The sequence below is a fragment of the Elgaria multicarinata genome, chromosome 10, assembly GCF_023053635.1.
Source record: "Elgaria multicarinata webbii isolate HBS135686 ecotype San Diego chromosome 10, rElgMul1.1.pri, whole genome shotgun sequence".
NCBI classification, from domain to species: Eukaryota; Metazoa; Chordata; class Lepidosauria; order Squamata; family Anguidae; genus Elgaria; species Elgaria multicarinata.
Genome location: NC_086180.1, coordinates 6,793,153 through 6,817,665, shown reverse-complemented (window position 1 = coordinate 6,817,665; position 24,513 = coordinate 6,793,153). Strand labels below are relative to the sequence as shown.

Below are 24,513 nucleotides of genomic sequence, written 5' to 3'. Positions count from 1 at the left end.
TAATAATAATAATAATAATAATAATAATAATAATAATAATAATAATTTTATTTGTTCCCTCCGGATCGAGGTGGGGCACAACACAAATGCAACATCATACAACTAATTAAGACATTTAAAACCAATACATCACTAAAAGCAGCACATCAATAAAAGGCAAATTTAAAATTCAAGTGGGTAGGCCTGCCAGAAGAGATCAGTCTTTATGGCTTTCTTAAATTCCAGAAGACTATTAAGTTGACGAATCTCTCCCAGCAAGCCATTCCACAAACTGGGAGTGGCAGAAGAAAAGGTCCTCTGGGTAATAGTTGTCAGCCTAGTTTTGGTTGACTGAAGTAGATTCTTCCCAGAGGACCTGAGTGTGTGGGGTGGGTTGTATGGGAGAAGGCGATCCCGCAGGTAGCCTGGACCCAAACCATGTAGGGCTTTAAAGGTGATAACCAACACTTTATACTTCGCCCGGAAACTAACTGGCAGCCAGTGACGAGATTTTAAAACTGGTGTAATGTGGTCACCCCTAGGTGTACTGGTGACCAGCCTGGCTGCCCTATTTTGCACTAGTTGAAGTTTTCGGACTAGGCACAAAGGTAGCCCTATGTAGAGTGCATGGCAGAAGTCGAGCCTCAAAGTTACCAGCACGTGCACTACCGTCTTTACGTCTTCTGACTCTAGGAATAATAATAATAATAATAATAATAATAATAATAATAATAATAATAATATTTCTTACCAGCCTCTCTATTCTGATTGAGGCGGGGAACAACAATAAACGATAAAATACATAAAACTGAACAAAAACATAATATACATTGTTAAAAACATCCTAAAAAACATCCTAAAATTCCACTGGATAGGCCTGCCGGAAGGGATCAGACTTTATAGCTTTCTTGAATGCTAGTAGACTGTTGAGTTGACGAGTCTCCTCCGGTAGGCCATTCCGCAGTCTGGGAGCAGCAGAAGAGAAGGTCCTCTGGGTAACAGTTGTTAATCTAGTTTTTGATACTTGAGGGAGCGCCTCTCTCTCTATATGCTTGCCCGAGATTTGAGATCTGTCGGAGGAGACCTCACCCGCGTCCCACCAACGCGGAGCATACGCTATGGTGGGACATGCGACAGGGCTTTCTCTGTTGTGGCACCCTGGTTATGGAATGCCTTCCCCCTGGAGGCCCGATTGGCGCCGGCACTGGTTTCATTTCGGTGCCAAGTTAAGACATGGCTTTTTAACAAAGACTTTGATGGCTGAATTCACCAAGCCTGTACATAGTTTTAATTGGTTTTTCTGTTTTTAAATTCGATACCGGATTTTAGCTTATTAATGGTTTGATTTGTTTTTAGCTGTGTCTATTTATTGTTTTATACTGTTTGTATGGTTTTATCTGTATGCCGCCCTGAGACCCTTGTGATGTAGGACGGGATACAAATGTTTTAAGGAATAAAATAAATAATAAATACACTTTTAATACAATGGGAGAGATTGCGCTGCTGGGAACACGTCCTTGCAGTGACCGTAGGCCAGGCCTCACCGCCAGCTCTGATTAATGGGTATTGTAGTAGTATTGATTAATTGCGCCACTGAATTACTGGATGGCCTCAATCTCAAAGGAGGGGCTTGGCTTAAAAGCAGTAATGCTATCATGTGTGGGATTGCGTGTGTGTGAGTGCGCGAGGGGACGGGGGATTCATTAAAGGAGTTCCCATGCAGTGTGTTTTTCAACATCACTTTGCATTATCCAGGACAAGTCAGCATCAGGTGCATGGCTGCAGTGTCTCCGTGCCCTATGCATTGTGGGAGCTGCTGCAGAGAGTGTCACCTTCCTCTCACCATTCGTGGCTGGAGTTGCAAACTATTGAATTCCCAAGTCCATAAGAACGAAAGAAGAGCCCTCACGCTGGATCAGACCAAGGGTCCATCTAGTCCAGCACTCTGTTCACACAGTGGCCGACCAGCCATTGGCCAGGGATGAACAAGCAGGACATGGTGCAACATCCTCCTCCCTCCCATGTTCCCCAGCAACTGGTGCACACAAGCTTACTGCCTCGAATACTGGAGATAGCACACAACCATCAGGGCTAGTAGCCATGGATAGCCTTTGCCTCCAGGAATTTATCCAACCCCTTTTAAAGCCATCCAAATTGGTGGCCATCACTACATCTTGTGGTAGTGAATTCCATAATTTAACTCTGCGCTGTGTGAAGAAGTCCTTCCTTTGATCTGTCCTGAATCTCCCACCCATCCGCTTCATGGGAGGACCCCGGGTTCTAATATTTTGAGAGAGGGAGAAAAATGTCTCCCTATCCACGTTCTCCACACCCTGCATAATTTTGTACACCTCTGTCAGGTCTCCCCTTAGCCTCTTTTTTCCAAGCTAAATAATATCAGTTGTTGAAGCCTTCCCTCATAGGAGAGATGCTCCAGCCACTTTGATCATTTTAGTTGCGTTTTCCTGCACTTTTCCAGGTCTATAATAACTTTTAAAAGGTGTGGTGACCAGAACTGTACACACTATTCTAAGTGTGGTCGCACCATAGATTTGTACAAGGGCAGTATGATACTGGCCGTTTTATTCTCAAGTCCTTTTCTTATAATGCCTAACACGGAGTTTGCCTTCTTTACATTGGCCGTACACTGGGTGGACATTTTCATCGAGCTGTCCACCACAACCCCAAGATCTCTTTCTTAGGCCACAGCTAGACCTAAGGTTTATCCCTGGATCGTCCAGGGGTCAAACCTGTTCATCTAGGTGACACACAGGGGATCCAGTGCTCAGGCAGGGGCGAACCCTGGATGTTCCCAGGATAAACCTTAGGTCTAGCTGTGGCCTTAGTTCATCACGGCTAGCTAAGATCCCATCAGGTTATACTTGAAGTTGGGTGTTTTTTTGCCCCAAGGCAAAAAACACTTACTTACATTGAATTGCATTTGCAAGCCCGTCTGGCTTTTCTGCTCGATTCACACAACCTGCAGCATAACTTGGGTGGGGATATAGGGGCAGGTGAACTTCGACAAAGCACAATATTCTAATTTTACATTCTCCCTCCTCCGAAGATTCTTAGTTGGATTTAAGGAGACGGCTGTGTGTGAGTATGAGAAAAGTATTACCTACTCTGGCTTTCTCCAACCTGGCGTCCTCCAGAAGTGATGGACAACAACACCCATCACCCCAGCTAGCATGGCTGGGGATGATGGAGCCTGTATTCCAACCCTTCTGGAGGCTTGGTTAGTCTACTCGAACTGACAACAATTCTCTAGGAGCAGAGAGAGGGCAGTCTCCCTTCACCTCCTTCTTGGTCCTCCTACCCGAAGATACAAGGGATCAAAACCTGCAAATCCTGTGATCTAGCACTGAGCTAAGGCCCTTGACCACAAACTGCAGGGTGCAAACCAGTGTGCAGAACAGGACGCCGGCACACTCTCTGTTTCCCCATCCAGCCCTCCTACTCCACCCAGGATCTCAATCTTTGCCCATCACGAATTCCTTTGTCCAGCACGCAATTCAAGAGCCAATGGCTTAATCTCTTGGAAGAGTTTCCGTAGAAACCAGGAATCCTGATGGGAGTATGAGTTGGCCGGTTAAACTCGGTTGGAAGGCAATGCCTTGATCATCAGCAAAAATGAGGTCAATCTGAGCATCCACCAGTATGCCAGTATGCCATGATAACCACAAGGCAACCAGGATGATCAGGGGTCTGGAAACAAAGCCCTATGAAGAGAGACTGAAAGAACTGGGCATGTTGAGCCTGGAGAAGAGAAGATGGAGGGGAGACATGACAGCACTCTTCAAATACTTCAAAGGTTGCCACACAGAGGAGGGCCAGGATCTCTTCTTGATCCTCCCAGAGTGCAGGACACGGAATAACGGGCTCAAGTTACAGGAAGCGGGATTCCAGCTGGACATCAGGAAAAACTTCCTGACTGTTAGAGCAGTACGACAGTGGAATCAGTTACCTAGGGAGGTTGTGGGCTCTCCCACACTAGAGGCCTTCAAGAGGCAGCTGGACAACCATCTGTCAGGGATGCTTTAGGGTGGATTCCTGCATTGAGCAGGGGGTTGGACTCAATGGCCTTGTAGGCCCCTTCCAACTCTGTTATTCTATTATTCTACTCATTGAGTCCTTGGGGTCTTAGGGTGCTGTGACCCAAGGCAGACAAGCAAGCCTAGTTGATCCAAGTATCTGAGTCTAGCTACCCAGGTCAAGATGGAAAAGGGTCTTGGCCTTCTTCGGCTGGGCTTGTGCTGCAGGATGGCTTTTTACCACAAGGCAAAAAGTTTCTAGGTGCTTCCAGACGGAGGCCCCCAGGCACTAACAATCAAAAGGCATTGTGGAGTTATTCCGTTTCCTCTTCTTCAACAGATTTTCATATATTTGTGCTAAGAAAAAAGACAGACGAAACCGTGCAGAGAGCAGCAAATGGCAGATGGTGACGGTCTGGAAACCCACCCCATCCCAATTTCACACTTGAGGCACAGCGATGGCAAAATAAAAGCTCCACCTGGACATCCCCTCCCTTTCAGAAAAGCTGGCCTTTGAGGAACCACGTACCTCTTCAGCAGGGGAGGGAAAATAGACATTAATAAAGAGTGCAACACCAGAGTATGGACGCGTACTTTTAAAATATGGATCGCGAGGCTGTGAATAATTTAATATTGCAGACTGCAGACCACGTCAAAATGCAGCCGTTTGCAGAGAGAGAGAGAGAGAGGGGTGGGAACAAAAATAAGCCCTTTCAAAACCCACGGCCTCCACCCACACTCTCGCTCACAGACACACTTTGCCCTGAACAGCAACAGTTCAGGAAATAGACACAGAATTACACATTCAAAGAAGAATGGGAAGGAACGTAAGTTTTCATATCGTCTAAGTTTGCTTAATAACAAGTGATCCTATGTGAAGAGCTGTCGCTTTCAAACTTTTCGCACTCGCCTAGACCCACCTTTAAGCAAAGCCTAAAACAAGGCCGCACTTTTAAAAGTTGTCCTTTGTCTTAAAAAACGGGGGTAGCGGTGTCACAGATACAGTCCAATGTAAGGGCGGGGCGAGAGTGATTTATGGATCTGACCTGCCATCTGAAAACCAATGACTTAGAGCAGTCATTTTCTTTCATCCCTCTCTAGAAGGAGCACAGAAGAGGAGAGGAGATGGAGGTAAACAGAAATCCTTGGGCGACAGGATTTTTTATTTTTTATTTTAACTAAAGCAGGGATCCACCAACCTTTTCGGATCAGTGGGCGCATTTGACATTTTTGAGAGGGTCGTGGACACTCTCACAAAATGGCCGCTCTGGTGGGCATGGCCAGTTGCAAACACTCATATCTCAGAAGGCAAGCTGGTGAAACTAGAAGAAATGTAATTTGCCTATGAATCTGGTGAATGTCAACGGGTAAACTGAAATCCATGGGCACCACCCTGGGAACCCCAGTACTAAAGAGTAGCCTGCTGCCAACTTTTAATGAACTTGTTTACAAGATTTTTTGTCCTGCTTATTTAACCGATGCATCAAAGTGGGCTACAAAAACCAGAGGATATTCCCCAAACTACCAACAAGCATGACAACAGACCCTTAGACCTGTGATGTAGTCCAGCTCTGAATTTCAGAAGGATAAATCACAGCAGCTCTAATCAGGAGAGACAGACACCACAAAACGGGCATAGGCACTGTTAGCAAAAGTGGCAGAATAAAGCAAACGGAATCCAGGAAGTGATGCACTTCACAAGTATTATGACTTCTACCGAGCCAGAAGTATAAAGCAGTAGGACAAATCAGGCCAGGCTTCTAACAGAATGAAACCACTACTACTATAGAACATACCGAACATGCAAGTCTATAGAACATACTCAACACACACACACACAAAATGCTGAAAGGGAAATTTATGTTGCTCCACCTTGCTGCTAGACTTTCCGCCCACCCCAATGTGACCTTGATTTGCATCCACGGCCGATGAATCCAGAGTTGTTAATTAGCTCTGCAACTTAAGTGATCCCTGTCACTGTGCCTTATAAGTGCTTGGAAATCCCCCAAGAACAAATAAACTCTTAGCCTGTAACTTTATTTCATCTGATCTCTTGCCATCACTATTCCAAAATGCACAAGTAACAAAAAAGGAGGTATTTATTTAAAGACATTTTATACCTCCACTTCGTCAAAACCGATTCTAGGGCTGCTTCTAAGATAAGATGAAATTCTCTGTTCAACACAGATCATGCAATACAACATGGTTTACTATTATTATTATTATTATTATTATTATTATTATTATTATTTATTTATATAGCACCATCAATGTACATTTACGCAAATGTGTGCATTAGACCGTTGGTTTAACTCGCCAACTCTGCATTACATTTGCTCTTATGCAGCACAATATCTCAGTCAAATACTACCAGGGCCGTCCCTACCATTAGGCAGAGTGAGGATGGCTTTTGTACAAGGAATGGGAGGGGTGCTATCTTGTTTTGCGCCACAGGCAGCAAAATGTCTGGGTCTGGCCCTGAACAGTGAAAAATCTGGGGGGGGGGGATTGGTATTTATTTATCATTAACATTTATATACAACAGTTAAAGCTGCAGGAGCCCTGCCCTCTTGGTATAACTATGCTTATTACAATAAAATCATATTATTAGTAGAAAATATTTTTTAATCTTAAAGCAAATACATACATTTAAAATTTAAACAAAATAGTCCACCTACAATAAGCATAAAACAAAAATCCCTAAATGCGTTTCAACCATAAAAGGTCTTCATCAGTGGGAAAAGGATAATATGCGGATTTTTAAAAAATATTTACAAATGTTTAAAACAACGTATTATGCCCCAGATATAGGGAGTTCCTATCAGACCTGAAAAGCTTTCTGGGGCATAATACGTTGTTTTAAACATTTGTAAATATTTTTTAAAAAATCCACATATTAGCCTTTTCCCACTGATGAAGACCTTTTATGGTTGAAACACATTTGGGTATTTTTGTTTTATGCTTATTGTAGGTGGACTATTTTGTTTAAATTTTAAATGTATGTATTTGCTTTAAGATTAAAAAATATTTTCTACTAATAATAAGATTTTATTGTAATAAGCATAGTTATACCAATTAGATATATTGTTTTTATCAGTTTCCTTAAACTTACTTTGTTTTCAGGTTTGGTTTTGGTTTAAGACAACACTTTTTCACATTTCGGCCCTGCCCTCTTAACCAGGTACAAAAGAGGGCAGGCCTCCTGCAGCTTTAACTGTTGTGACGAGGAGGGAATTTCACCAGGTTCTGCATGCATACAAATGACTCATGCTGAAATCCCCTTTGCTATACAACTGTTAAAGAGACAGGAGCCCAAGACCTGAGATCTATTGGAGGAGCCCTTCTCCGCATCCCACCAACGCAACACATTCGCTATGATGGGACAAGGGAGAGGGCCTTCTCTGCGGTGGCACCCCAACTGTGAAATGCCCTCCCTTTGGAGGCCCGATTGGCGCCAACATTGATTTCATTTCGACGCCAAGTAAAAACCCGGCTTTTTAACAAAGCCTTTGATGGTTAAACTCACTAAGATGGCCCATTGTTTTAACTGCTTTTACTGCTTTCAAATTATATATCGTTTTAACTTGGTTCATGGTTTAATTTGTTTTTAACTGTGCATATTTATTGTTTTATGCTGTATGCTTTTACCTTTACACCGCCCTGAGATCTTAATGATATAGGACGGGATATAAATGTTATAAATAAATAAACAAATAAATAAATATGGTCACCCTCGGCTAGATGGACTAAAGGTCTGACTAAGGGTGCTTCTGGTGGTCCAGATGTTTTGCACTCCAACCCCCTGCATTCTTGACCATTTGCCACGCTCGCTGGGGCTGATGGGAACTGCAGTCCAAAATATCTGGAGGGCACTCGATTGGGTGAGGCTGCTTTTACAACATTCCCCACCCCACCCCCACCGCACCCCAATTAGAGTAATATGTCTGAAGAGGCTTGGCAAAGCAGCTGACAACACACACATCCCACTGCTCCAGCAATAAATCTGTCAGAGCAAATTGCCAGCAATAAATCAATTTGCTTTCTCCCTCACCAATTAAACTCCAGAGCCCTTCCACTTAACCAACGGATTTGATGTTTTAACCGCCCATCCTGCACACACATCCTGTCCCCCCCCCCCCGCCCCGGTCTTGCTAGTGGCAAGTCGCTTGCTTTGCCACGAGGGCAGTGGAGGCTGTTGGCTCCGGTGTCAGTAGGGCAGCGAATCCGCTCCGGGTTTCAGTCAGATCTCTAAAGGAGCTGTCCAAGGTTCTGACTGAAACCCAGAGCGGATTCACCGTTCCATTGACATCGGAGCTACCCAACTGTACTGCACTGCAGTCTTTCCCTCCGCCGCCACCCCAAAGCTGTTCAGCTATAAAACTATCAAGCTGAAAAGGAGACACCAAATTGTGCCCAGCTTCAGAGCCTAGAGTGTGCAGGGCCGGTGCTACCACAGAGGCCACTCAGGCGGCCGCCTAGAGCGCCAAGGTAAGGGGGGCGCCAAACGCCGCACCCGGAAGCCGCTCTCCCACAGCGGCTCTGAGTGGGCGGCTTCCAGGCACGCTGTTCCGAAGCTGCCCCCCCCCGCCCCAGCGTCCTGGCTTCGCTTCGGCTGGGCACCTCCCCAGCCGAAGCGAAGCCACGCCTGCCCCAGCCGAAGCGAAGCCAGGACGCTGGAGTGGGGGGCCAGGCGGGCGGCTTTGGAACGGCGTGCCCCGAAGTCACTCTCCCAGAGCGGCTTCTGGCCGGGCGTGCAGTTCTGAAGCCGCCCCCCAACCCCAGCATCCTGGCTTCGCTTCAGCTGGGTGGGCGAGATTGCGCTCTGTGCCTAGGTATGCTGGGGTGGGTGGGTGGGTGAAAGCAGCTCACCTGCCTAGGGCGCAAAATAGTCTGGCACCGGCCCTGAGAGTGTGGCCCAATGGTGCATATGGGGTCTACCACAGTTGCCTGGGGGTAACTTTGTCTCTAGCTTAGTAAGCTACGAAACGGGCAGGAACGTACCACAACAAATGCAGAAGGCAGAGCAGGCCTGATTCAAAGTCTATGCCACATTGCCACAACCACGTTTGCTATTCCTCATGTTCCTGTCTAGGACTGCCAAAACCTGCCATTACCTCTGCCTCTAGCCGCATCCCTGGCACAGGATAGCCGCCCATACACTAAGCCAGCCTTCACCAATTTGGCACTGTCCAGATGCAACTCCCACCATCCCCAGCATGGGTGATGCTCTGTACATCAAAGAGGGCAGAGTGTTGAGTGTTGAGTAGACAGCGGTCCCCAACCTTTTTGGCACCAGGGAATGGTTTCGTGGAAGACAATTTTTCCACAGACCAGGGTGGGTGGGTTGAGGGGATGGTTTTGGGAAGCCACGCCCGCCGCCCCACTCCAGGGTCCTGACTTCGCTTCAGCTGGGTGGGTGCCCAGCCGAAGTGAAGCTAGGACGCTGGGGCAAGCGAGCGGCTTCGGAACAGTGCGCCCGGAAGTCACTCTCCCAGAGCGGCTTCCGGCTGGGTGCGCCATTCTAAAGCCACCCCACCCCACCCCAGCATCCTGGCTTTGCTTCAGCTGGGCAGGCGAGATGCCACCCCGTGCCCAGGTACGCTGGGGTGGGGGTGGGTCGGTGAAAGCAGCTCACTGCACGGCCCAGTTCCTAACAGGCCCCGGACCGGGACCAGTCCATGGCCTGGGGGTTTGGGACCCCTGGACTAGAACACCTAGATGGGTCAGACTCTTCCACAGAAGCCCTGTGGGTGACAATACTGGGCCTTAAAGCTAATTTAGTGCTAAGAATGTGCTTTCACACACACACACACACCCCAGATTTAAACTCTCAGGGTGCTTTTGAGTTGGAAAACAAAACCAGTGTTTAATTAGGGGTGGGGGAACCCCTTGTTGCTAAAATAGCAGTGACCGGAAGGAGGTCTTTTTCTTTCCAGAGTTATACTGCTGTAATACTCTTTCATTTAAGCAGTTTTTCATTACCGTATTTCTTCGATTGTAAGACACCATCAATTGTAAGACGCATACTAATTTCAGTACCACCAACAGAAAAAAAGCTTTGATTCTAACAAATAATAAACGCACCCGCGATTCTAAGACACCCCCCGTTTATATGGGGGGGAAAGTACGTCTTAGAATCAAAGAAATACGGTAATATACGTACAGCCAGAAAAGCAGTTTATCACTAGTTAAAAGATGGATATATAAAAGAATGAGCAGGGTTCTAAAATTATGCCCAACATAAAGGATATAGAGAATGTGTACTGAGCTGTGAAATTCCTCTGGCTGATACATCATTGCCTGCTTAGTTTAATTATTTATTTAATTACTTAGCATTTCTGCCTAAGATTGGTCCTCAAGGTGGCCAACAGTAAAAACTAAATTAAAAAAACAATATTAATTAAAATACAGCATTAAAAATAGGTAAGTTAAAAACACAATTGCTGGGGAACATGGGCGGGAGGGTGCTGTTGCACCATGTCCTGCTTGTTCATCCCTGGCCGATGGCTGGTTGGCCACTGTGCGAACAGAGTGCTGGATTAGATGGACCCTTGATCTCATCCAGCAGGGCACTTATGTTCTTACAATTGAAACAGAACAATAACAGAAGATGAGCAGCATCAACTAATTAAAAAACATCAACACCTTCAGCAGCAGACCAGCTTTTATGCCAAAGGCCTGCCTGAATAAAAACATCTTTGCCTGCTGGTAGAAGGACATCAGAGAGTGGGCAAACCTAGCTTCACTCAGCAGAGTTCCAGAGCTTGGGAGTAGCCACTGAGAAGGCCCTGTCTTGTGTCCCCACCAAATGTGACTCTGATGGTGTTGGGAACAAGAGAAGGGCCTCTCCTGAAGATATTAAAATCTGGGCTTCAATGCCATGGCTCTTTTTAAAAAAAAAGCATGTGAGTTGCACTAAAGGCATCTAGACCTGTGGAGATTGCACTTCTCTTCTGCCCTTGTCCAAGAGTCAGGCTTTCTGCAAAAAGAAAAAAGGTAGAGAAAGCTCTGAGGTAAGACAGGAGGATTACAAATGGATGATGACGTTAGGTAGACTCCCTCTGAAATGTGAGTGAATGGTCACTCACAGAAGTCTGCAGATCTGTTACATGATGTCATCACCCTCCCGGGTGTCTCTCACTTTCGGATCTTTATCCTGCTTTTTAAAAGATCAGGGATAATGCAGTAATAAATATCAAGCCACTTTAACGGCCGTGTGAAATTTCGCATTTCCGCTATAACCACAGCACCATCTAGTGGCTGTAAAATGAAACATATAGAACATGTTGAGAAAGACAGCCTGTATAAGGAGCTGTCCGTAATCCTGCAAAGAATCCAGAAGCAGAAGCCCCGGTAAATTGCAGGATAAAAAGTAGGGCTGTGCACGGACCCCCCGCTCCGCTCTGCTCCCAATCCACAAATTACAGATCGGGCCCGCCTGCCTCGCCTCAATCTGACTACGATCCGCTCTGCTCTGCTGCGGAGTTCTGGCTCTGAATCGGAGCTCCGCAGCAGCGGCGGGCAGTGCCAGGTAAGGCCCCCTCCCTCCTCCCCCTTACCTGCTTCTGTCCCGGCCCGCCACCAGCTTTACTTAAGCCCGCGGCTCAACCAGGAACTGTAGGCCCCGCTTGCGGCCTACACTTCCGGGTTGAGCAGCGGGCTCTAGTGAAGCCGGTGACGGGCCGCGATGGATGCAGGTAAGACCCCCCTCCCCCTTGCCCCCTTACCTGGCTTTGCCGCCGTCGCTGCACAGGCGGCAGTGGCAGGGCCAGGTAAACCCCCCTCCCTCCTCCCCCTTACCTGCATCCATCCGTGGTCCGGCGGCTGCTTCAACTGAGCCCGAGGACTCGTCTTCCTGTTTGAGTCCTCAGGCTTAGTTGAAGCAGCTGCGGGGCCACGGACGGATGCAGGTAAGACCCCCCCTCCCCTTTGCCCCCTTACCTGGCTCTGCCGCTGTCGCCGCACAGGCGGCGGCAGCAGCAGGGCCAAGTAACCCCCCCTTACCTTTTTTGCGGAGCTCCGGATCGAGGCGAAGGATCCGCCTTCACCTCGATCTGCTCTGCGATGCTCCGCTGCTCCCCCGATCCTCTTCGCCTCCACTTAGGGGGAGCCGAAGCACCCCGATCCGCTTCTGCTTCTCCGGTCCGAGGAGAAGCGGAGCAGATCCTTAATAAAAAGCTGGTCCTGGTGAAGAAGGGGCTCTAACGTCCTTCTTCATCAGGAATGGCTCTAGATTTTGAGGCACTGTGGAGGGGGCTGTACTGAGATTACCTTATCACCCCCACCCCCATCCCCAACTCTCTAGATTGCCAGAAAACAGCGTACATTCCTTCATAACCCCAGCATACAAAGCTGGGCAATCACAAGACTCCAATTGCCATCAACTTTGAAATCAAGTGCCGATTATTGGCTGCGTAGTCCTGCATCTCAAACCAAGCACAGGCCCCAACGGCATTTCAGAAGTTGCCAAAGAACCCGTTCGCAATCTCCGTCCAGTTTAAAATGGCGCTTCTTGGCCTTCCCTCGTCGATACTTCGCAAATTGTCTCCAAGCCTTGCAACAACAACAACAAGAACCAGAAACATGCACACAATCCTCATTGGCCATTTCCTCCTCGAAGCTCTGACGAGACAGCGAGAAACCCTGATGAGAATACAAGATTTCCAGCGTGGCGCGGCCGACAGAACCCCACGCGCCTAATGCGGCCCTTATGAATTTTGCATGCTAAGTTTGCTGACGCACCCAACAGGGAGCTGGGAGGCCAGGGCCGCCTTGCCTTTCTCGACCTGCCTGAGAAAGATAAAGGGCACGGAAAGTGTGGGGAAGGAATGTGAAAGGTGCAATATATAGTGCTAGTCTCCGAAAGCCAACTCCAGAAGAAAAAACCTAGGGAGGTGGTGGGCTCTCCCACACTAGAGGCCTTCAAGAGGCAGCTGGACAACCCTCGGTCAGGGATGCTTTAGGGTGGATTCCTACATTGAGCAGGGGGTTGGACTGGATGGCCTTATAGGCCCCTTCCAACTCTATTCTATGATTCTATGCAAGGGCTCAAGTTACAGGAAGCCAGATTCCGGCTGGACAGCAGGAAAAACTTTGTGACTGTTAGAGCAGCACGACAATGGAATCAGTTACCTAGGGAGGTTGTGGGCTCTCCCACATTAGAGGCATTCAAGAGTCAGCTGGACAGCACTCTGTCAGGGATGCTTAAAGGTGGATTCCTGCATTGAGCAGGGGATTGGACTCGATGGCCTTACGGGCTTGTTCCAATTTGACTATTCTATGCTTCTATGGAATTCCTCCTTCTGCACAAACATTCAAGGTACACAAGCTCTCTGGTGAGGTTACCCTACTCAGGCAAGCCTTTTTTGCCTAGGAGTGAGTGGGATGTTTTGTGTCATTTTGAATGTTTATTTCAGCGACGGATTGGGGGGGGGGAATCAAATAAAAATGCAATTACATAAGTGTTAAACTTAATTGCATTGAGTCACGCTGTCCTGCACAGTTATGCAAAGCAGAGAAGCAACTCTGTTCTTGGGCTCTGGAGGATCAGGAACAACAGAGCCACTTGCACTGATGGCACTGAGCAGGGGGTTGGACTCGATGGCCTTGTAGGCCCCTTCCAACTCTGCTATTCTATGATTCTAAGACGAGGGAGGAGGCAATGCTCAAAGTGAAGCCAGAAGCAGGGAGCACCCACAGCTCAGCGGGAGAGCGCATGCCTTGAATGCCTACGGTTCGAGGTCCAATCCCTGGCACCTGCACCCAAAAGGTTCCCTATTAAATTTCATTCTGTTGTTTTCAGCCCAGCACTCCAGCCTATCAAGATCACTTTGAAGTTTCTTTCTGCCCTCCAGTTTGTTAATGTTCACCTTAAAATGTGGCACCTAGGACTGGCGTACGCCAGAGTGGAAAGAACAGCCCTTAAAATTTAAATAGCTTGCTTCCCTTTTAATACTTCGGATTTCCTCTCCCCTCTGCCTGTCTTCCTTCTTAAGGAGACATTTCAATGAAACACATATCCTGGCAGGAAAAAAAGAAACAGCTAAAATTGCAAGCCTGCCAACAAGCCTGTGCCTCTTCAAGCGGCTTTGTAAATAATTTTTCCGCCGAAGCTGTCTGGGAGACATTGAGCTCATATTCCCAGCGCTCCAGAACCACTTTGCAAGAGACTTTTCACCTCCAGCTAGCTGCCATTTCAGAAGCGTGTAGGAGGTGAAGCCAGAAGAACGCTGCAAAATGCCGACAGTCTCCACCGAGCGGTGAACTCACCTTGGAAGGCAAGTTCAGAATGGTGCGAAGCGTGAGCCTCACCTCGCTCTCATTACCCAAGGAGTGCTCAAGGACGGTTTCCTGACACGCGAGGAAACCCACGCAAACCGCGCCTGCTATCTGCACATGGGTACCACAATCAGGTGTGCTTCCTCATGTCCACCTCGTCCCTCGAGGCTTGGGACTGCACCAGGCCTGTGGCTGTCACAGACTATGGCTGGTCACCGGTACACCTAGGGGTGACCACATTACACCAGTTTTAAAACCTCTTCACTGGCTGCCAATTAGTTTCCAGGTGAAGTATAAAGTGTTGGTTATCACCTTTAAAGCCCTACATGGTTTGAGTCCAGGCTACCTGCGGGATCACCTTCTCCCGTACAATCCGCCCTGCACACTCAGGTCCTCTGGGAAGAATCTACTTCAGCTAGCAAAAACTAGATTAACAACTGTTACCCAGAGGACCTTCTCTTTTGCTGCTCCCAGACTGTGGAATGGCGTGCCAGAGGAGACTCATCAACTGAACAGTCTACTAGCATTCAAGAAAGCTATAAAGACAGATCCCTTCTGGCAGGCCTATCCAGTGGAATTTTAAGATGTTTTTAGAATGTTTTAACAATGTATATTATGTTTTAATTCAGTTTTATGTATTTTACCATTTACTGCTGTTCCCCGCCTTGATCAAAATGAAGAGGCGAGTAAGAAATAAATTATTATTATTATTATTATTATTATTATTATTATTATTATTATTAGCCAAATTGGATGACAACCGTTACCCAGAGGACCTTCTCTTCTGCCGCTCCCAGACTGTGGAATGGCCTGCCGGGAGAGATCCGCCAGCTTAATAGTCTTTCTGAATTTAAAAAAGCTATAAAGACGGATCTCTTCCGGCAGGCCTACCCAGTCGAATCTTAAAATGTCTTAAAAGCTTTTAGGATTTTAATAATGGATTGGGTTTACGTTTTTAATCAGTTTTATGTATTTTATATTCTTGTATTCCATGTTGTTCCCCGCCTCAATCCAGAGGGAGAGGTGGGTAAGAAATATGATGATGATGATGATGATGATGGATGATGATGATGATGCTTGGGGCCAGGTTATCTGAAGAAGCCTCTTCTCCTCCAATTACCTACCTGGATCCTAAGATAATCATCTGAGGCCCTCCTTGGGGTGGCCCCACACCAAACAAGGTGGGGCTGGCGGTTACCAGAGAGGGGGTCTTTTCCATGGTCGTGCCCCTCTTATAGAATGGCCTCCCCAGACCCAGAGCATCTCACCTGGGGGTCTACTTTGGTTTTATTATGTCCTGCATTGTTTTTACACCTTGCTACGTCGTCCGTCCCCCGGCTTTGTAATGTGCTTTTCTTTTTTAAAAAATCACTGTTTTATTGTTGGTTTGTATTTAATATTTTTAATTTACCTGTACATCACCTCGAGAACTGCTCTCAGTTTATTTTTTATTAATTATTATTGCATTGGCTGGTTCTTGTTGATTTCTGCTGACTTTTGCTGGATTTCTGCTGCTGCCGTGTGTTTTACTGTTTTTAGGCCAGTGTGTGTGTGTGTGTGTGTTGTGTTGGTTTGTTTTAAAAGCTGCCAATTCACTTTGAAGATTCCCGGCGAGGAGAAAACGTGACTCATAAAATTCTATAAATGAAATCGACGCAAAAGTGTGTGCAAACTTGTGCGTGCTGGTGCCATCTTTGCATTTGCACGCTCCCCTGATATTATTATGGCCTGTAGAGTGTTGTCTAAGTCTGGGGGCTTAACTGTAACCCAAGCTAGAAGCAAAGACAGCTGACATTTCCCCTTTCCAGCCACCAGAGATTTAGCTGAACTTCCTGTCATCGTAGAGTAATTTATTCCAAATTGCTACAATCAGCTAATGAGCAAACAAGATCAACTCAAATGAAGTGACTCTGTCAACAGACAGGGCAGATGCTAAAGCAGTTCAGCATAAAGAGGAAGCAATACAAAGCCTGCACTAGTGCAACGTAGCGGCTAAGAGACGGAAAAGATGCGTGTTCAGTTCTTGCCTCTTCTATACGCCACCCACTAGGTCAAACTTCATGTTAGGCATTATTAGAAATTTAAATTGAGAATAAAACTGCCAGTATCACACTTAGAATACTGTGCACACTTCTGGTCACCACACCTTAATATATATATATGGTAGAGCTGAAAAAAGTGCAGAAATGGGTAACTAAAATGATGCAGGGGCTGGAGCCTCTCCCCTATGAGGGAAGGTTTCATCAACTGGGATTGTTTAGCTTGGAAAAACGGAGGCTAAGGGGAGACACGATAGAGGTGTACAAAATGATGCAGGGTATGGAGAACGCAGATAGGGAGACATCTTTCTCCCTCTCTCAAAATGCTAGAACCCAATGGGGTCAGACCATGAAGATGATTGTTGGGAGATTCAGAACAGATCAAAGGAAGGACTTCGTCACACAGCGCATAGTTAAATTACGGAATTCACTACCATAAGGTGTAGTGATGGCCACTAATTTGAAGGGCTTTAAAAGGGGGTTGGATAAATTCCTGGAGGCAAAGGCTATCCATGGCTTCTAGCCCTGATGGTTGTGTGCTACCTCCAGTATTCGAGGCAATAAGCCTGCGTGCACCAGTTGCTGGGGAACGTGGGCAGGAGGGTGCTGTTGCACCATGTCCTGCTTGTGGGTCCCTGGTCGACAGCTGGTGGGCCATTCCGTGAACAGAGTGCTGGACTAGATGGACTGATCCAGCATGGCACTTACATTCCTATGTCCCAGAACAGGCCCAAACTCTCCTGAGCATCCATGCCAGACAAGCAGCAACAAGCTGGAGCCGTTCTCACTTACTTCTAACAGTACTGTCAGCCTCCAAACACAAGCACAACCTAGAGGCAGACTGTATTCAGATCAATATTATGACACTCTACACTGCATCTCCGCAGTGCTGGATTCACAAAAGCAGTGGCCTTTACATTACAGGCTTGACTTAACAGCGCAGTGCGCTTTAATTAAGCTTTCTAAGGAATCTTTCCCACATCTGCCTCGGATCTTCTTTTGACAGTGGGGCAGACCGTTTAGACAAAGAGCGGGGCACTAGGCCTCACTGTTGGCCAAGGTCAACGGCATGTACCCTAGATAAAGCAAAAGAGGTGTCATCAATATGCGGATGATACCCAGCTCTACCTTTCCTTTTCATCAAACCCAGGTAAGGCAGTGGCTGTTCTGAACCAGTGCCTGGGCACGGTAATGGACTGGATGAGGGCTAACAAACTGAGACTCAATCCAGACAAGACGGAGGTACTCTTAGCGGGTGGTTCATCTGTCCGGCAAGGTGATGTTTGCCCTGTCCTGGACGGGGTCGCACTCTCCCTAAAGGATCGGGTCCGTAATTTGGGGGTGCTCTTGGATCCAGAACTGTCACTTGAGGCACAGGTGAACTCAGTGGCAAAGAGCACCTTTTACCAGCTTAGGCTGATATACCAACTGCGCCCTTATCTGGACAGAGATAGCCTAGCTACAGTTATCCATGCTCTGATAACCTCTCGTTTGGATTACTGCAATGCGTTATACGTGGGGCTGCCTTTGAAAACGGTCCAGAAGCTTCAGCTGGTACAAAACAGGGCAGCCCGTTTACTAACAGGGACTGGCCGGCAAGATCACATTACGCCAGTCCTTTTACAACTTCATTGGCTGCCAGTCCAGGTCCGGGCCCGATTCAAAGTGCTGATATTGACATTTAAAGCCCTAAACGGCTTGGGGCCAGGCTATCTGAAGGAACGCCTCCTCCCATATGTACCTGCCCAGACCTTAAGATCACCTACAGGGGCCCTTCTCCGTGAGCCCCTGCCAAAGGAAGTGAGGCAGGTGGCTACTAAAGGAGGGCTTTCTCTGCTGTGGCACTCCGGTTGTGGAATGAGCTCCCCAGAGAGGTCCGCCTGGCCCCTACACTGTACTGTTTTCATCGCCAGCTGAAGACCTTTTTATTCTCTCAGTATTTTAACACTTAATTTTAACTTAAATCTAAATTTTCTAACTCTGTATTTTAATCTTATATCAATTTTGCTGCGTGGTTTTATCCTGGTTGTGCTTTTTATACTGTATTTTGTAATTGTGCTTTTAACATGTTAGTTGTTTTATTATGGTTTTTAATTTTTGTGAACCGCCCAGAGAGCTTCGGCTATTGGGCGGTATAAAAATGTAATAAATAAATAAGCAAAAGACAACAGTTTTCCCCTGGCCTTGGAGAATAAAAAAGTAGAAAGAATGAAGAGAGTCCCCCTGGGCATATACAGAGTAGCTTTTCCAGTGCACTGAGTCCACACAATCACAATGTAAGGTAGGGGAAGAAACAGAAGAGGGCATTCAGCAGTTCAGTAGTCATGACTGATGACTACTGTCAGGAATTTGTCTGCATCCCACCACTGGTAACTCCTAAATCTATGCTGTGTCATCATTTTGAACCAATGACTCCTGGATTCCTGTGTGAAGACCTTCTTAATCAATTGTATACAACTGCAAAGTCATGTACAGCACATAATTGGAAGTCTCTAAAGCAACCAACTAAAGAGTAGCGGGTGGATAGAAATCCAGAAACTATGATGATGGTGCATAAACTTAGAAATTGCAGCAAGCAAGGAACCCTAGTTTTAAGCTTTTATATTGTATTTTATATTATGGTTTTATACTGTTGTTTTATACTTTGAATGGTTTTAATTTTTGTGAACCGCCCAGAGAGCTCCGGCTATTGGGCGGTATAGAAATGAAATAAATAAATAAATAAATAAATAAATAAGCAAAATGTTACAATGTAATGGTTTCCTATGTGGAAGCCATTCAAACATTTGGTCCAATTCCAGCCAAGTCCAGTTGCAAACCATTTTTCCTGACTAACACACACAAGCACACACTCACTAAACTTCTGCTTTAAGCTGTTTTACTCTAGCTGTTCCACTAAAGCTTATTGGTGACAGGCCACGAATCGGTGAGTTTTCCTTCTTTTACTGATCTTGCTATTTTTTAATGTATCTGCTTCTTCCGTTGCCTTTATTTATTTATTTATTTATTTATTCATTTTTAAAAAAATCTTTATTTCAAAATAAAATATTTTTTCATGGAAGATCAAACAAACAAACAAAAATAGAGCTTCCAAGTCATGGATCTTTGAGGGTGGTCTCTTCCATGACTCTCATGTACCGAAGCTAAGCACCAATTCAGACGCACGGCCCAGATTAACAACGTGCCCCGAGCAACAGAACACGGGGGTCCACACGAGGAAGTGCCGGGCTAGTTCCAAGAGTAGTTCGATGAAGAACAAGAAAGATAGATGGAAAGGAACGGGATGGTGATGAGCAGCTGCACTAAGCATGTGCAACTTCGCCCCCTCCAAAATGTGCTCCAGGAGAACAGAAGGCAATGTTGGACAACATGGAATCATCAGAGGACTCTACACAGCCCATAACTCCACTCGCAGCCTGCAAACGTTCTAGTAAAGCTACAAATCAACATAGTGGAGAGGAGATTGATTTATGATTCAGAGAGAGAGAGGATGTAACATATTTGGTCTTTCATTGGTCTTGCAGTCTACCCTATTCTAAAAGGGTTCGAGGTAAGGGCGATTATGCTGGATGTTCTACCAAGCCCATGGCCACTAAAGGCCACCTTGAATAAATACTTCTTCACATACAGCTTTTCTTGGAGCACAGATATGTACATACACCATATGTGATCCCTAGGAGGTACATCAGCACCCTCCATTGAATTCTGTGGTGGTTGTCCAACCACAAGTTGTCTTGCCAGGTCCTCAACTCAGAGGGAGCTTGCGTACTTTCAGGATGCTCCTCTGTAAAATGGGAGTGTTGATAGCCTACATCGTGGGAATTGAGGGAGAACAAGATAAAGGGTGTACTCTTAACAGTACTAGGTCAATTGAGAGCCTTTGTGGTCTAGTGGTTAGAGTGTTGGATTGGGACTGGGGAGACCTGGGTTCTAGTCCCTATTCAGTCGTGAAGCTCACTGGGTGACAGAGGAGGACCAGGATCTCTTCTCGATCATCCCAGAGTGCAGGACATGGAGCAATGGGCTCAAGTTATAGGAAGCCAGATTCCAGCTGGACATCAGGAAAAACTTCCTGACTGTTAGAGCAGTACGACAATGGAACCAATTAACTAGGGAGGTTGTGGGCTCTCCCACCCTGGAGGCATTCAGGAGGCAGCTGGACAGACATCTGTCAGGGATGCTTTAAGGTGGATTCCTGCATTTTGCAGGCGGTTGGACTCAATGGCCTTTCTATGATTCTATGACTTCATTGACTCTCAGCCCAACCAACCTCACACGACTGTTCTGAGGATAAAAGGGAGACGAGGAGAAGGATCACATATGCCGCTTTGAGCTCCTTGGAGGAAAGGTGGGTTAGAAATGTAACAAACAAATAAATAAAATCAGGAACAATGGGAAACCCATGTACATTCACAGAAATTACTATTTATGCACATGCACCCTGCTCCCAAGTGATGAGAATTTTCGCGGGTTCTAGTGATGATCCAGGGTTCAGTTTCCACAGGCGTTGCTCACAGGAGGTTTATGGGTGTTTCTTTGATAGGAGGGTTATTTTCACAAGTATATATAAAATGGATGAGTGCTTGCAACACCAGCATAGATTCCTGTTCCCCATCAGATGTCTAGGGGAGCCCATTGTCCATAGGATTTCCTGCACAGAGCAAAGTCTGCCATCTGCCTCCTTTTCAGGCCCAGTTCCAGTACACTCCCTTTCTGCTACTCACCAACTCCACTTGCCCCCTCTTTGCGAGGGAGGGAGGAGAAAGGGAAACCCCTCTGCCCTTCACCTGGGACCCCTCAAGCCAGCTGAACTCCCATTGAAACCCATCAGCTGAATGTTACTGGCTATCAGCTGTCTTTTGTCAGGTCTGATGAGGAATTGCAGGAATTTTAAGAGCCAAGAACAACAGAGTTGGAAGGGGTACTACCGGAACCCATAACAAAACGGCCATTGTATCTATTCCCATTTCACTGGCTCAAACACAATACCCACCTACACACGTCCCAGTCTCACATACATTATGCCAACATCTCTTTTCTCTCTGCCAAATGCCTTTGGGCCAACAGCGCATAGCCCCCTAACCTTTTGTGCTGGACGTTCCATAAAAAACGAACAGAGACACTGAAATGTTCTTTAACATTCCGTAACATTTCATCAACCAAGTCAATGACGAGGGAGGGCTATTTTCCATCAAGTGAAGCCAGAGCTCTCCCAGAATAGAGATATGGAGGTTTCAGAGGCTGATGCCCGAGGGGTCCCCCCATCCTCTCTCGCTCTACATTTATATTGAGATTAAACTGCCCACCCCCAAAAAAGCCCCACAATATTTCTCTGCAAATCTACATGCTCTGTGCTTTAACCTCACATGCCCATAGTGAATGCCTCAAAAAGGTTCCCTGAAGGTGGCTTTGAGTCTGCAAATACATCTATAGATGATAAAGACTGGACATTTCACCTGTCCTGGGACTGGAGACTGGCGTCCAAGCCAGGTGCTGCGGCTCAAAATCCAGATTCAGCTACGTGAGCGATGCCAATCCCTGGCTCTTACCAGGAGAGCAAGGCGTACGTTCTTTCCTCAACTTGCGGCCATGGCCAACCGCGTCCACCCCCTTCCCATCTGCCTGTTCCAAGCCCGGCGCCAGGTGTCCCCACGCAAGCCACGAAGCCACCACAGTGACAAACAGAAACCCTCGCTCTGGATCCTAAACGGAGCGTAATTGAAATCTAATCATAAACAGCGAAACAACAACCCCCCCCTTCTCCGCCGCTTTGCTGTTGGCAGCCAAGCTGGCAGTGTGCCCAACATCTCTATCTGCCTTGCTTCCTCCTTCACAAAAGCCCTCTCCGCGGCAGTACGGGCTGCCGCGCCGGCGGGGCCGGATGGCCTGTTCTGCCAGGCAAAGGTCGCCGGAGAGCCTCCTTCGCTTACTCTTCCAGAGACAATGTTGAGAGGCGCCTCGCCAAGATGTCAGGTCTCTTTAACCTCATCTCTCTTCGCAAACATCTCTGGTTTTCCTATGTGTAGGCTTCCAAGGGCAGTCCTTAGGCGGCCCGAAGGGAAAAAGAGGAGAGAGAGAGAGAGAGAGAGAGAGAGAGAGAGAGAGAGAACGAGGGAGGGGGCAGGGTGGTGGAAGAGAAAGAGGCTGCAGAAGCTAGCAATGAATGGCTTTCTACCGTGCAACCTCATCCGGAAAGGGCTTATATAACACCACCGAGAACAAGAGACTAAAAAAACAAAAACACAAATCAGAGGGGGTTGGACCCTTAGCAGAAGCCCAGAAATAATTTTAGATGGATCGATATTGGCAGGAGTGCGCAAACTTATCTTTCTCTTGAGCACAATAGAGGGCAACCAGGATGATCAGGGGTCTGGAAACAAAGCCCGATGAAGAGAGACTGAAAGAACTGGGCCTGTTTAGCCTGGAGAAGAGACGATGGAGAGGAGACATGATAGCACGCTTCAAATACTTCAAAGGTTGTCACACAGAGGAGGGCCAGGATCTCTTCTCGATCCTCCCACAGTGCAGGACACGGAATAACGGGCTCAAGTGATACGAAGCCAGATTCCGGCTGGACATCAGGAAAAACTTCCTGACTGTTAGAGCAGTACGACAATGGAATCAGTTGCTTGGTGAGGTTGTGGGCTCTCCCACACTAGAGGCCTTCAAGAGGCAGCTGGACAACCAACTGTCAGGGATGCTTTAGGGTGGATTCCTGCCTTGAGCAGGGGGTTGGACTTGATGGCCTTATAGGCCCCTTCCAACTCTGCTATTCTATGATTCTAAGTAGAAGAACTGAACAAGGTTCCAGGAAAAGGATTGAAGGGATAAGCCACAAGACAGAAACCACGGCGATTTCGGTACGCATGCTAAAGCAACCTTGCATTACTGGCCCAAATAATCCCAAGGCAAATACACAAACTCTTCTGGAAGTAAGGGTAGCTTTCATTTTTGAGTCCTTGATTGCTTGTCCCATTGTTGCAGTCACAGTTTAGTAGCACCCTGTAGAACTCTGACTGGTTCTGACTAAAACCCGGAGCCGATTCATTTCCCCACTGGAATCGGAGCCACCAGCCTCCACTGACCCAGATGTTATTGAACTGCAACTCCCACCAGCCCTAGCTACCATAGCCAATGGTGAGGCATGATGGACGTTGTAGTCCAACGACATCTGGCGGGCCACAAATTTCCCACCCTGCCATAGAAATGTGTGATTGGACGGGTGACGCTCCATAGGAACATCTGAAGCTGCTTTACACTGGACCAATGGTCTGACTCGGTATTATTATTATTATTATTATTTATTTATATAGCACCATCAATGTACATGGTGCTGTACAGAGTAAAACAGTAAATAGCAAGACTCTGCCACATAGGCTTACAATCTATAAGGCAGATTTATTGTGCCTATACTGAGTCAGACCATTGGTCCATCTAGCCCAGTGGTTCCCAAACTTTTTCAGGTAACTGCCCCCTTGGTTCAGCAAACTCATGCCCAGTGCCCCCTGCGCACAGCCCCTTTAAATGGGAAGCACCCGCCACACGCTTGCCGAGGGAGGGAGGGGAAGGAGAGCAAACGCCTCTGTTTTGCAGCCGGCGTGGCGGGGCACACCAAGCAGGGCATGTCTCTTCATTAGCGTTTTGGTGCTTTTGAAACATTTCAATTCACCGTTAAAAGGACTCTTCTTAAACAGTATTAATACCTGTGTGGATTCTTCCCCTATATGGCTTGGGACCAAACTACCTTCTCCCATAAAAATGTCCCTGGGTCTTAAGACCTACTGGAGAGGCGCTTCTTGGAAAAGACCACCTCAAATGTCCCCCTGCCAGCCACCCCTTTGCCTCTTAATGTGCCCCCCTACGCAATCCCACCGCCCCCAAAGGGGCAGGACCGCCCACTTTGGGAACCACTGATCTAGCCCAATATTGTCGACACGGACTGGCAGCAATGGCTCCCCAGGGTTCAGGCAGGAGTCTTTCCTGGCCTAATTGGAGATCCCAGGAATCGAACCTGGGACCTTCTGCAGGCAAATCAGAGCCTACTCAACCTCCACCCCCTTGACTGTAGTGACACATCAGCCCCCGAAACTACAGCAGATATTCCTGCCTGGGAATTAAAGTCTGTTTAGTTTCACTTCCTGTTTCTCCTGCACAGGCACAATGCTTTTGTTGTCCAAACACTG

At 47.0% G+C, this 24,513-nt stretch overlaps 1 protein-coding gene across 1 annotated transcript in view; it reads right to left on the bottom strand.

The window, feature by feature from the left end:
• LZTS3 (leucine zipper tumor suppressor family member 3) overlaps positions 1 to 24,513 on the bottom strand; it is an 80,701-nt gene that overhangs the window by 41,596 nt on the left and 14,592 nt on the right. The window lies entirely within an intron of this gene.